Raw genomic sequence first — 13,743 nt, forward strand, 5'->3', positions numbered from 1 at the left:
AGAGCTGACAGATCCTCTATATATAAAACCACACAGGAGAGCTGACAGATCCTCTATATACTACACCACACAGGAGAGCAGACAGATCCTCTATATAGTACACCACACAGGACAGATCCTCTATATACTACACCACACATCACAGACGCTCCGACAGATCCCCTATATACTACACCACACAGGAGATCTGACATCCTCTATATACTACACCAGACAGGAGATCAGACACATCCTCTATATACTACACCACACAGGAGAGCTGACATATCCTCTATATAACGCACCACACATCACAGACGCTCCGACAGATCCCCTATATACTACACCACACAGGAGAGCTGACAGATCCTCTATATACTACACCACACAGGAGAGCTGACAGATCCTTTATATACTACACCTCACAGGAGAGCTGACACATCCTCTATATACTACACCTCACAGGAGAGCTGACAGATCCTCTATATACTACACCACACAGGAGAGCTGACAGATCCTCTATATACTACATCACACAAGAGAGCTGACACATCCTCTATATACTATACCACACAGGAGAGCTGACAGATCCTCTATATACTCCACCACACAGGAGAGCTGACAGATCCTCTATATACTACACCACACAGGAGAGCTGACAGATCCTCTATATACTACATCACACAAGAGAGCTGACACATCCTCTATATACTACACCACACAGAACAGCTAACAGATCCTCTATATACTACACCACACAGGAGAGCGAACAGATCCTCTATATACTACACCACACAGGAGAGCTGACAGATCCTCTATATACTACACCACACAGGAGAGCTGAGAGATCCTCTAAATACTGTACAACACCACACAGGAGAGCTGACAGATCCTCTATATACTACACCACACAGGAGAGCAGACAGATCCTATATATACTACATAACACAGGAGAGCTGACAGATCCTCTATATACTACACCACACAGGAGAGCTAACAGATCCTCTATATACTGCACCACACAGGAGAGCTAACAGATCCTCTATATACTACACCCCACAGGAGAGCTGACAGATCCTCTATATACTACACCTCACAGGAGAGCTGACAGATCCTCTATATACTACACCATACAGGAGAGCTGACACATCCTCTATGTGGCGCCCCTGAGGGTTCGACCGCCACAGGGATGCTGCACTTCTTTAATGGAGTGTAGTGTTCCTCCTCTGAGGTAAGAACAGTGTGATAGTCGTGACCCAACCTTTGCATCCAACACCACACTTCACCAGAGGGGGAAAGTATGCACTAGGTGCTGCTCCCCTGGTTACAGGGAGACTGGGGAACCAAGAGTTAGGGGAACCAGTTAGTGGGTGAGGGTGGAGGACGTACAAGTTAGTTACACTTTAAATTTCATATTTAATAAAAAGCCATCTTGGTTCTTGGTTCTTTTGTGCTGTCAAATACTGTGTGTTACTGTGATCTCCCACCCTAAGCGTGGATCCTGTGTGGGCCCGCATCGGGTGGAGACACAGCCCCCGTATCCTGGCCTTGGGTCGAGGGGCAGGTTGTAGACCAGGAATGTCTCAACCCGGCCAAGGACCAGGACCAAGAAGGCCCGGAGCTTAAGAGTGTGGCTCCACAGCAAATGGATCCCAGGCAGGATGCAGACGGAGCGGTGTACACCACCTGTCCTCACCATGCTGATATTTTCAGAGGGAGTCCGGCTGCAAGAGGGCTAACGGCCCCCGACACCCGACCTTGCTACTCCATGCCCTGGTCGGGAAAGCCCGGTAGGCCCTGAGGATCCCACTGGGTATCGGACGGAGCAGAGCTGCCACCCGTGCCCTTGTTCTGAGAGGAGCTCAGATGGAGACCCGGCCTATTTGCACACACACAGACAGGAAAAGATTCGGTCTGTAGTTCAGGAACACTCTGGTGTAGGGACCCGACTGAATGCTGGACTTACTCGGAGGTTGTCGGACCCCCTATGGCCTCCGGACTGTTTATTCTGCGCTACACCGCATGACGCGGCACCCGTCTTCCTCTACTACTATCCCCTCCATCCTGTCCCTCTGCCCTGAAGCCTTGCTCCGCCTGTGGGGAGTAGTAATAACTTTGGCCGCCATAACACCATGCCTCAGCGGACTGCAGCGGCGCTGGTGGCCTTCACCAGGTGCCACAGGTGGTGTAGTCGTAAATCAGCCACTCAACCCGGATAAGCCCACATCATCCTTTTTTTAATGTGACGGCCCTGAGCACGGGTCGGGTCCGGGCCACGGCTGCACCCCATCTCTCCATCACAGGACCCGACTCCGAGTCCCCCATCTCCCAGGGTAAAATAAAGGGCTTCTGAGAAGAGGCGTCACAACCATATACTACATTACACAGGGGAGCTGACAGATCCTCTATATACTACACCACACACATCACACAGGAGATCTGACATCATGTACTGCACTTGGGGACACATTCAAAGTTTGCCCAATTTTTCGCACTGACTGACCATCATTTCTTAAAGTAATGATGGCCACTTGTTTTTTTTACTTAGAATTTGTATTATGGCAAGAAAAAAGCAGCTAGCAGTCTATTCAGTAGGACTATCAGCTGTGTATCCACCAGACTTCTGCACAACACAACTGATGGTCCCAACCCCATTTATAAGGCAAGAAATCCCACTTATTAAACCTGACAGGGCACACCTGTGAAGTGAAAACCATTTCCGGTGACTACCTCTTGAAGCTCATCAAGAGAATGCCAAGAGTGTGCAAAGCAGTCATCAAAGCAAAAGGTGGCTACTTTGAAGAACCTAGAATATAAGACATATTTTCAGTTGTTTCACACTTTTTTGTTAAGTATATAATTCCACATGTGTTAATTCATAGTTTTGATGCCTTCAGTGTGAATGTACAATTTTGAAAGTCATGAAAATACAGAAAAATCTTTAAATGAGAAGGTGTGTCTAAACCTTTGGTCTGTACTGTATATACTACACCACACAGGAGATCTGACATCATCTATATACTACACCACACAGGAGATCTGACATCATCTATATACTACATCACACAGGAGGGCTGACAGATCCTCTATATACTACACCACACAGGAGAGCTGACATCATCTATATACTACACCACACAGGAAATCTGACATCCTCTATATACTACACCACACAGGATATCTGACAGATCCTCTATATACTACACCACACAGGAGAGCTGACAGATCCTATATATACTACACCCATAGGCGGATTATAATGAGGTCAATACGGGCTACTGCCCGGGGCCCGGGTCTGCAATGGGGCCCAGGGCTCCCAGGGTCAGATTGGCCTCATTATAATGTGTGACAGGAGGGCCCAGGAGTCGAAAGACAGAATCTGCTCTGTAAAACTGCTGTGTCAGGCAGCGCTGCCAGGATGACTCACCAGCTGCTGACTGTGTAAGTGCAGGAGAGGAAGCTCCGCCCACCTGCTCCGGTCTCCAGCAGAGCACAGAGCCAGCTTACAGCATGGCCACTGCTCTCCCTGCCCCCTCCACTGCTCTGAATGTTACCTCTCCGCTCTCCCCCTCCTGCCCTGCAATTACACCAGAGCTCTGCAGTCGGGCCCCAAGAGGAGGGGAGGCTGCCCCACAGAGAAGATGGAAGAACCTGCATCATGTACAGAAAGGGTAAGTCCATGTGCAATGTGTGTGTATATACACATATATATATATATATATATATATATATATATATATATACAGTACAGACCAAAAGTTTGGACACACCTACTGATTTAAAGATTTTTCTGTATTTTCATGACTATGAAAATTGTACATTCACACTGAAGGCATCAAAACTATGAATTAACACATGTGGAATTATATACTTAACAAAAAAGTGTGACACAACTGAAAATGTGTTATATTCTAGGTTCTTCAAAGTAGCCACCTTTTGCTTTGATGCCTGCTTTGCACACTCTTGGCATTCTCTTGATGAGCTTCAAGAGGTAGTCACCGGAAATGGTCTTCCAACAATCTTGAAGGAGTTCCCAGAGATGCTTAGCACTTGTTGGCTCTTTTGCCTTCACTCTGCGATCCAGCTAACCCCAAACCATCTCGATTGGGTTCAGGTCTGGTGACTGCAGAGGCCAGGTCATCTGGCGTAGCACCCCATCACTCTACTTCTTGGTCAAATAGCCCTTACACAGCCTGGAGGTGTGTTTTGGGTAATTGTCCTGTTGAAAAATAAATAATGGTCCAACTAAACGCAAACCGGATGGAATAGCATGCCGCTGCAAGACGCTGTGGTAGCCATGCTGGTTCAGTATGCCTTCCATTTTGAATAAATCCCCAACAGTGTCACCAGCAAAGCACCCCCACACCATCACACCTCTTCCTCCATGCTTCACGGTGGGAACCAGGCATGTAGAGTCCATCCGTTCACCTTTTCTGTGTCGCACAAAGACACGGTGGTTGGAACCAAAGATCTCAAATTTGGACTCATCAGACCAAAGCACAGATTTCCACTGGTCTAATGTCCATTCCTTGTGTTCTTTAGCCCAAACAAGTCTCTTCTGCTTGTTGCCTGTCCTTAGCAGTGGTTTCCTACCAGCTATTTTACCATGAAGGCCTGCTGCACAAAGTCTCCTCTTAACAGTTGTTGTAGAGATGTGTCTGCTGCTAGAACTCTGTGTGGCATTGACCTGGTCTCTAATCTGAGCTGCTGTTAACCTGCAATTTCTGAGGCTGGTGACTCGGATAAACTTATCCTCAGAAGCAGAGGTGACTCTTGGTCTTCCTTTCCTGGGGCGGTCCTCATGTGAGCCAGTTTCTTTGTAACGCTTGATAATTTTTGCAACTGCACTTGGGGACACTTTCCCAATTTTTAGCACTGAGTGACCTTCATTTCATAAAGTAATGATGGCCACTCATTTTTCTTTACTTAGCTGCTTTTTTCTTGCCATAATACAAATTCTAACAGTCTATTCAGTAGGACTATCAGCTGTGTATCCACCTGACTTCTGCACAACACAACTGATGGTCCCAACACCATTTATAAGGCAAGAAATCCCACTTATTAAACCTGACAGGGCACACCTGTGAAGTGAAGACCATTTCCGGTGACTACTTCTTGAAGCTCATCAAGAGAATGCCAAGAGTGTGCAAAGCAGTCATCAAAGCAAAAGGTGGCTACTTTGAAGAACCTAGAATATAAGACATATTTTCAGTTGTTTCACACTTTTTTGTTAAGTATATAATTCCACATGTGTTAATTCATAGTTTTGATGCCTTCAGTGTGAATGTACAATTTTCATAGTCATGAAAATACAGAAAAATCTTTAAATGAGAAGGTGTGTCCAAACTTTTGGTCTGTACTGTATATATATATATATATATATATGTGTGTATGTATGTATATGTGTGTGTATGTATCTATGTCTAGGTATTTGTGGACCATCAGGTGGGCTCACTCGCTGTCGTGGCCCGGGCTGCTTCCCTGGCATCTGTGCAGGACCGCCGTCACTTCACCTGACATGGCCGTGAGCTGTGCGGCTGTGTCTGGTATTAATGACACGGTAGGGACGACACTGCGCCTATAATTGGGCTTGTGTATTGCCCTGCCTCGTCATTACTACCAGACACAACCGCACAGCGCACGGCCATGTCGGGTGAAGTGCCGGCAATCAAGCAGCACCAGAGGTCCTACACAGATGCTGTAGAAGCAGCCCAGGCCCCAACGGCGAGTGGGCCCCTCTGATGGTCCAGGGCCATGTCTGTTTCATGCCGGCAGCCCTGCACTGAGACATGCCTGAGGAGCTGCTGGACAGGACAGTTTTATGTGTTTATAAGATATGTACATATGCATGTGTCTGTGCGCATATTTGCGTACCGTGTGCACATGTCTGCGTACCGTGCGTGTGCATGTGTACTGGCCCGGCCGGATCACAGCTAGAAGACACGGCCCTGTGTGCGTGTGTGTTCCACAGTGCGTGTCAGTGTGCGCAGATATCATTGTGTGATATGTCTGTTTATATGTATTTTTGTGTTTCAAATGTGTTTATGGATATGTGCCCACGATGCAGAAACGCTGCATATTTTTTCTGCTTCTCCCTGGCAGAAAAAACGCATGCGGATTTTACATGCGTTTTTCCTGCCAGGTAGAAGCGTTTGTCAAGCGCTTTTGCATGCTTTTCTGCATGCGGTTTATCAAGCGCTTTTCCAAGCCTTTTTAGCATCACTTGGAAAAGTGGTTGACAACTTGGTCACACTATATAAATCCATGCAACCGGCATGGATTTTTATAGTGTGACCAAGTAATAGTTAAAAAAAAATAATAATAAGAATGGTAAAAACTACAAAATAAAGATTATACTTACCTTCCGATGGCCCCCGGTATCCTCAGCGATGCGTACGGTGTGTTGGGCGGCTCGCAGTGGTGTGAAAGGACCTTTCATGACGTCATTTAGTCATGTGACAGGTCACGCAACAGCCGACGTCATCAGTCGTGTGACCTGTCACATGACTAAATGACGTCATGGCAGGTCCTTTCACACCACCGCGACCCATACAACACACCGGACGCATCGCTGAGGAGACCGGGGGCCATCAGAAGGTAAGTATAATCTTTATTTTTTTTATTTTAAATTCTTTTTTTAACAGCTACTATGGTACCCAAGTCTGGAGGAGAGTCTCCTGTTCTCCAAACCCGGTTACCATCTGCACATAGAATAGCATAATATCCACATGTGCACATATGCTCATACGGATATTATGCGATTCAATGCAAGTCAATGGCGGCAATTACGCTGTGTGTCCGCAAAATTAATGGACATGCTGCGTATTTTTCCGCAATGATAATCCGCAGCGGAAATTTCCGCAGCATGTGCACAGCACATGCGGATTATCATTGGGGAACATGGGGCACGTATTACCAAGTGTTTTTTAAGCTGTTTAAGCTGTTTTTTAAGGTGACACATACTCTATATACTACACCAAACAGGAGAGCTGACAGATCCTCTATATACTACACCACACAGGAGAGCTGACACATCCTCTATATACTACACCACACAGGAGATATGACAGATCCTCTATATACTACACCACACAGGAGAGCAGACAGATCCTATATATACTACACCACACAGGAGAGCTGACATCATCTATATACTACACCACACAGGAGATCTGACAGATCCTCTATATACTACACCACACCGGAGATCTGACAGATCCTCTATATACTACAACACACAGGAGAGCTGACAGATCCTCTATATACTACACCACACAGGAGATCTGACAGATCCTCTATATACTACACCACACAGGAAAGCAGACAGATCCTCTATATACTACACCACACAGGAGAGCTGACACATCCTCTATATACTACACCACACAGGAGAGCTGACTGATCCTCTATATACTACACCACAGGAGAGCTGACACATCCTCTATATACTACACCACACAGGAGAGCTGACAGATCCTCTATATACTACACCACACAGGAGAGCTGACAGATCCTCTATATACTACACCACAGGAGAGCTGACACATCCTCTATATACTACACCACACAGGAGAGCTGACAGATCCTCTATATACTACACCACACAGGAGAGCTGACACATCCTCTATATACTACACCACAGGAGAGCTGACACATCCTCTATATACTACACCACACAGGAGAGCTGACAGATCCTCTATATACTACACCACACAGGAGAGCTGACAGATCCTCTATATACTACACCACACAGGAGAGCTGACATCATCTATATACTACACCACACAGGAGATCTGACATCCTCTATATACTACACCAGACAGGAGATCTGATAGATCCTCTATACTACACCACACAGGAGAGCTGACAGATCCTCTATATACTACACCACACAGGAGAGCTGACACATCCTCTATATACTACACCACACAGGAGATCTGACAGATCCTCTATATACTACACCACACAGGAGATCTGACAGATCCTCTATATACTACACCACACAGGAAAGCAGACAGATCCTCTATATACTACACCACACAGGAGAGCTGACACATCCTCTATATACTACACCACACAGGAGAGCTGACTGATCCTCTATATACTACACCACAGGAGAGCTGACACATCCTCTATATACTACACCACACAGGAGAGCTGACAGATCCTCTATATACTACACCACACAGGAGAGCTGACAGATCCTCTATATACTACACCACAGGAGAGCTGACACATCCTCTATATACTACACCACACAGGAGAGCTGACAGATCCTCTATATACTACACCACACAGAAGAGCTGACACATCCTCTATATACTACACCACAGGAGAGCTGACACATCCTCTATATACTACACCACACAGGAGAGCTGACAGATCCTCTATATACTACACCACACAGGAGAGCTGACAGATCCTCTATATACTACACCACACAGGAGAGCTGACATCATCTATATACTACACCACACAGGAGATCTGACATCCTCTATATACTACACCAGACAGGAGATCTGATAGATCCTCTATACTACACCACACAGGAGAGCTGACAGATCCTCTATATACTACACCACACAGGAGAGCTGACAGATCCTCTATATACTACAACACACAGGAGAGCTGACAGATCCTCTATATACTACACCACACAGGAGAGCTGACAGATCCTCTATATACTACACCACACAGGAGAGCTGACATCATCTATATACTACACCACACAGGAGATCTGACATCCTCTATATACTACACCAGACAGGAGATCTGATAGATCCTCTATACTACACCACACAGGAGATCTGACAGATCCTCTATATACTACACCACACAGGAGATCTGACACATCCTCTATATACTACACCACACAGGCGCTCTGACAGATCCCCTATATACTACACCACACAGGAGATCTGACCGATCCTCTATATACTACACCACACAGGAGATCTGACATCCTCTATATGCCACACCACACAGGAGATCTGACATCATCTATATACTACACCACACAGGAGAGCTGACAGATTCTCTATATACTACACCACACAGGAGAGCTGACATCTTTATACTACACCACACAGGAGAGCTGACAGATCCTATATATACTACACCACATGGGAGAGCTGACAGATCCTCTATATACTATACCACACAGGAGAGCTGAGAGATCCTCTATATACTACACCACACAGGAGAGCTGACAGGTCCTCTATATACTACACCACACAGGAGAGCTGACACATCCTCTATATACTACACCACACAGGAGAGCTGATAGATCCTCTATATACTACACCACACAGGAGAGCTGACAGATCCTCTATATACTACACCACACAGGAGAGCTGATAGATCCTCTATATACTACACCACACAGGAGAGCAGACAGATCCTATATATACTACACCACACAGGAGAGCTGACACATCCTCTATATACTACACCACACAGGAGAGCTGACAGATCCTCTATATACTACACCACACAGGAAATCTGACAGATCTTCTATATACTACACCAATCAGGAGATCTGGCATCATCTATATACTACACCACACAGGAGAGCTGACAGATCCTCTATATATTACACCAGTGTTCCCCCAACTCCAGTCCTCAAGGCACACCAACAGGCCATGTTTTCAGGATTTCCTTAGTATTGCACAGGTGATAATTCCATCACCTGTGCAATACTAAGGAAATCCTGAAAACATGACCTGTTGGTGGGTATTGAGGACTGGAGTTGGGGAACACTTTACTACACCACACAGGAGAGCTGAGAAATCCTCTATATACTACACCACACAGGAGATCAGACACATCCTCTATATACTACACCACACAGGAGAGCTGACAGATCCTCTATATACTATACCACACAGGAGAGCTGACAGATCCTCTATATACTACACCACACAGGAGAGCCGACAGATCCTCTATATACTACACCACACAGGAGAGCTGACATATCCTCTATATACTACACCACACAGGAGAGCTGACAGATACTCTATATACTACACCACACAGGAGAGCTGACAGATCCTCTATATACTGCACCACACAGGAGAGCTGACAGATCCTCTATATACTACACCACACAGGAGAGCTGACAGATCCTCTATATACTACACCACACAGGAGATATGACAGATCCTCTATATACTACACCACACAGGAGAGCTGACAGATCCTCTATATACTACACCACACAGGAGAGCTGACAGATCCTCTATATACTATACCACACAGGAGAGCTGACAGATCCTCTATATACTACACCACACAGGAGAGCTGACAGATCCTCTATATACTACACCACACAGGAGAGCCGACAGATCCTCTATATACTACACCACACAGGAGAGCTGACATATCCTCTATATACTACACCACACAGGAGAGCTGACAGATACTCTATATACTACACCGCACAGGAGAGCTGACAGATCCTCTATATACTGCACCACACAGAAGAGCTGACAGATCCTCTATATACTACACCACACAGGAGAGCTGACAGATCCTCTATATACTACACCACACAGGAGATATGACAGATCCTCTATATACTACACCTCACAGGAGAGCTGACAGATCCACTATATACTACACCACACAGGAGAGCTGACAGATCCTCTATATACTACACCACACAGGAGAGCTAAGAGATCCTCTATATACTACACCACACAGGAGAGCTGACAGATCCTCTATATACTACACCACATGGGAGAGCTGACAGATCCTCTATATACTACACCACACAGGAGAGCTAAGAGATCCTCTATATACTACATCACACAAGAGAGCTGACAGATCCTCTATATACTACACCACACAGGAGAGCTGAAATATCCTCTATATACTACACCACACAGGAGAGCTGACAGATCCTCTATATACTACACCACACAGGAGAGCTGAGAGATCCTCTATATACTACATCACACAAGAGAGCTGACAGATCCTCTATATACTACACCACACAGGAGAGCTGAAATATCCTCTATATACTACACCACACAGGAGAGCTGACAGATCCTCTATATACTACACCACACAGGAGAGCTAACAGATCCTCTATATACTACAACACACAGGAGATCTGACATCCACTATATACTACACCACACAGGAGAGCTGACAGATCCTCTATATACTACACCACACAGGAGAGCTGACAGATCCTCTATATACTACACCACACAGGAGAGCTGACAGATCCTATATATACTACACCACACAGGAGATCTGACATCATCTATATGCTACACCACACAGGAGAGCTGACAGATCCTCTATATACTACACCACACAGGAGAGCTGACAGATCCTCTATATACTACACCACACAGAACAGCTAACAGATCCTCTATATACTACACCACACAGGAGAGCGAACAGATCCTCTATATACTACACCACACAGGAGAGCTGACAGATCCTCTATATACTACACCACACAGGAGAGCTGACAGATCCTATATATACTACACCACACAGGAGAGCTGACACATCCTCTATATACTGCATAACACAGGAGAGCTGACAGATCCTCTATATGCTACATAACATGGGAGAGCTGACAGATCCTCTATATACTACACCACACAGGAGAGCTGACAGATCCTCTATATACTACATCACATGGGAGAGCCGACACATCCTCTATATACTGTACCACACAGGAGAGCTGTCAGATCCTATACAGTAGGTACAGAAAGTATTCAGACCCCTTTAAATTTTTCACTCTTTGTTTCATTGCAGCCATTTGGTAAATTCTAAAAAGTGCATTTTTTTCTCATTAAAGTACACTCTGCACCCCATCTTGACTGAAAAAAAACAGAAATGTAGAATTTTTTGCAAATTTATGAATAAAGAAAAACTGAAATATCACATGGTCATAAGTATTCAAACCCTTTACTCAGTATTGAGTAGAAGCACCCTTTTGAGCTAGTACAGCCACGGTCTTCTTGGGAATGATGCAACAAGTTTTCACACCTGGATTTGGGGATCCTCTGCCATTCTTCCTTGCAGATCCTATCCAGTTCCGTCAGGTTGGATGGTGAACGTTGGTGGACAGTCATTTTCAGGTATCTCCAGAGATGCTCAATTGGGTTTAGTTCAGAGCTCTGGCTGGGCCAGTCAAGAATGGTCACAGAGTTGTTCTGAAGCCACTCTTTTGTTATTTTAGCTGTGTGCTTAGGGTTATTGTCTTGTTGGAAGGTGAACCTTTGGCCAAGTCTGAGGTCCAGAGCACTCTGGAAGAGGTTTTCATCCAGGATGTCTCTGTACTTGGCCGCATTCATGTTTCCTTCAATTGCAACCAGTCGTACTGTCCCTGCAGCTGAAAAACACCCCCACAGCATGATGCTGCCACCACCATGTTTCACTGTTGGGATTGTATTGGGCAGGTAATGAGCAGTGCCTGGTTTTGTCCACACATACCGCTTAGAATTATCAACAAAAAGTTCTATATTTGTCTCTTCTGACCAGAGAATCTTATTTCTCATAGTCTGGGAGTCCTTCATGTGTTTTTGAGCAAACTCTATGTGGGCTTTCATATGTCTTGCACAGAGGAGAGGCTTCCGTCGGGCCACACTGCCATAAAAGGCCCAACTGGTGGAGGGCTGCAGTGATAGTTGACTTTGTGGAACTTTCTCCCAACTCCCTACTGCATCTCTGGAGCTCAGGAACAGCGAAATTGGGGTTCTTCTTTACCTCTCTCACCAAGGCTCTTCTCCCATGATTTCTCAGTTTGGCTGGACGGCCAGATCTAGGAAGACTTCTGGTGGTCCCAAACTTCTTCCATTTAAGGATTATGGAGGCCACTGTGCTCTTAGGAACATTGAGTAATGCAGAAATTCTTTTGTAACCTTGTCCAGATCTGTGCCTTGCCACAATTCTGTCTCTGAGCTCCTTGGGCAGTTCCTTTGAGCTCATGATTCTCATTTGGTCTGATATGCACTGTGAGCTGTGAGGTCTTATCTAGACAGGTGTATGTCTTTCCAAATCAAGTCCTATCAGATTAATTTAAGGAGGATCACAAGGAAATGAACAGCATGTGACTTAAATATGAGTGTCTGAGCAAAGGGTCTGAATACTTATTACCATGTGATATTTCAGTTTTTCTTTTTTAATAAATTTGCAAAAAATTGTACATTACTGGGGGGTTTTTTTCAGTAAAGATGGGGTGCAGAGTGTACTTTGAGCAAAAAATGAACTTTAGAATTTACCAAATGGCTGCAATGAAACAAAGAGTGAAAAATTTAAAGGGGTCTTAATATTTTCCGTACCCACTGTATATACTACACCACACAGGAGAGCTGACAGATCCTATATATACACTACACTACATTTAACTGTATCGGCGTGCACAGCGCCACAGCATCACTGCATATAGGTGAAATCACAGTCTCCTTTGAATCCCGGCCACAGGAAGGGTTTCAAAGGAGCTCTGTAATGACAAGCAGAATGGTCATCAGCAGACCCATCTGTCATGATAACCCATCGGCGACTCATGATCACGTCACAGGTACGCCGATGAGCGAGAGAATGATGCGCACACATGTCAGCGTGTGTTAAGTGCCACTGTACGAGATTGACAGTGGCATTTAACATGCACCATACATGAAAGGTGGATGTTGTGAAGGGGTTAAAACCTGAGGGCCCTCTTCCCCACTGTGTCACCTAAGTTCTTGTGTTAGTGATGAGCGAGTACTGTAATATTCGTAATCGCTATAGTCGTAACGAGTA

This window comes from Phyllobates terribilis, unplaced genomic scaffold, assembly GCF_046119375.1.
Source record: "Phyllobates terribilis strain yellow unplaced genomic scaffold, ASM4611937v1 Scaffold_4__5_contigs__length_816908805, whole genome shotgun sequence".
Lineage (NCBI taxonomy): Eukaryota > Metazoa > Chordata > Amphibia > Anura > Dendrobatidae > Phyllobates > Phyllobates terribilis.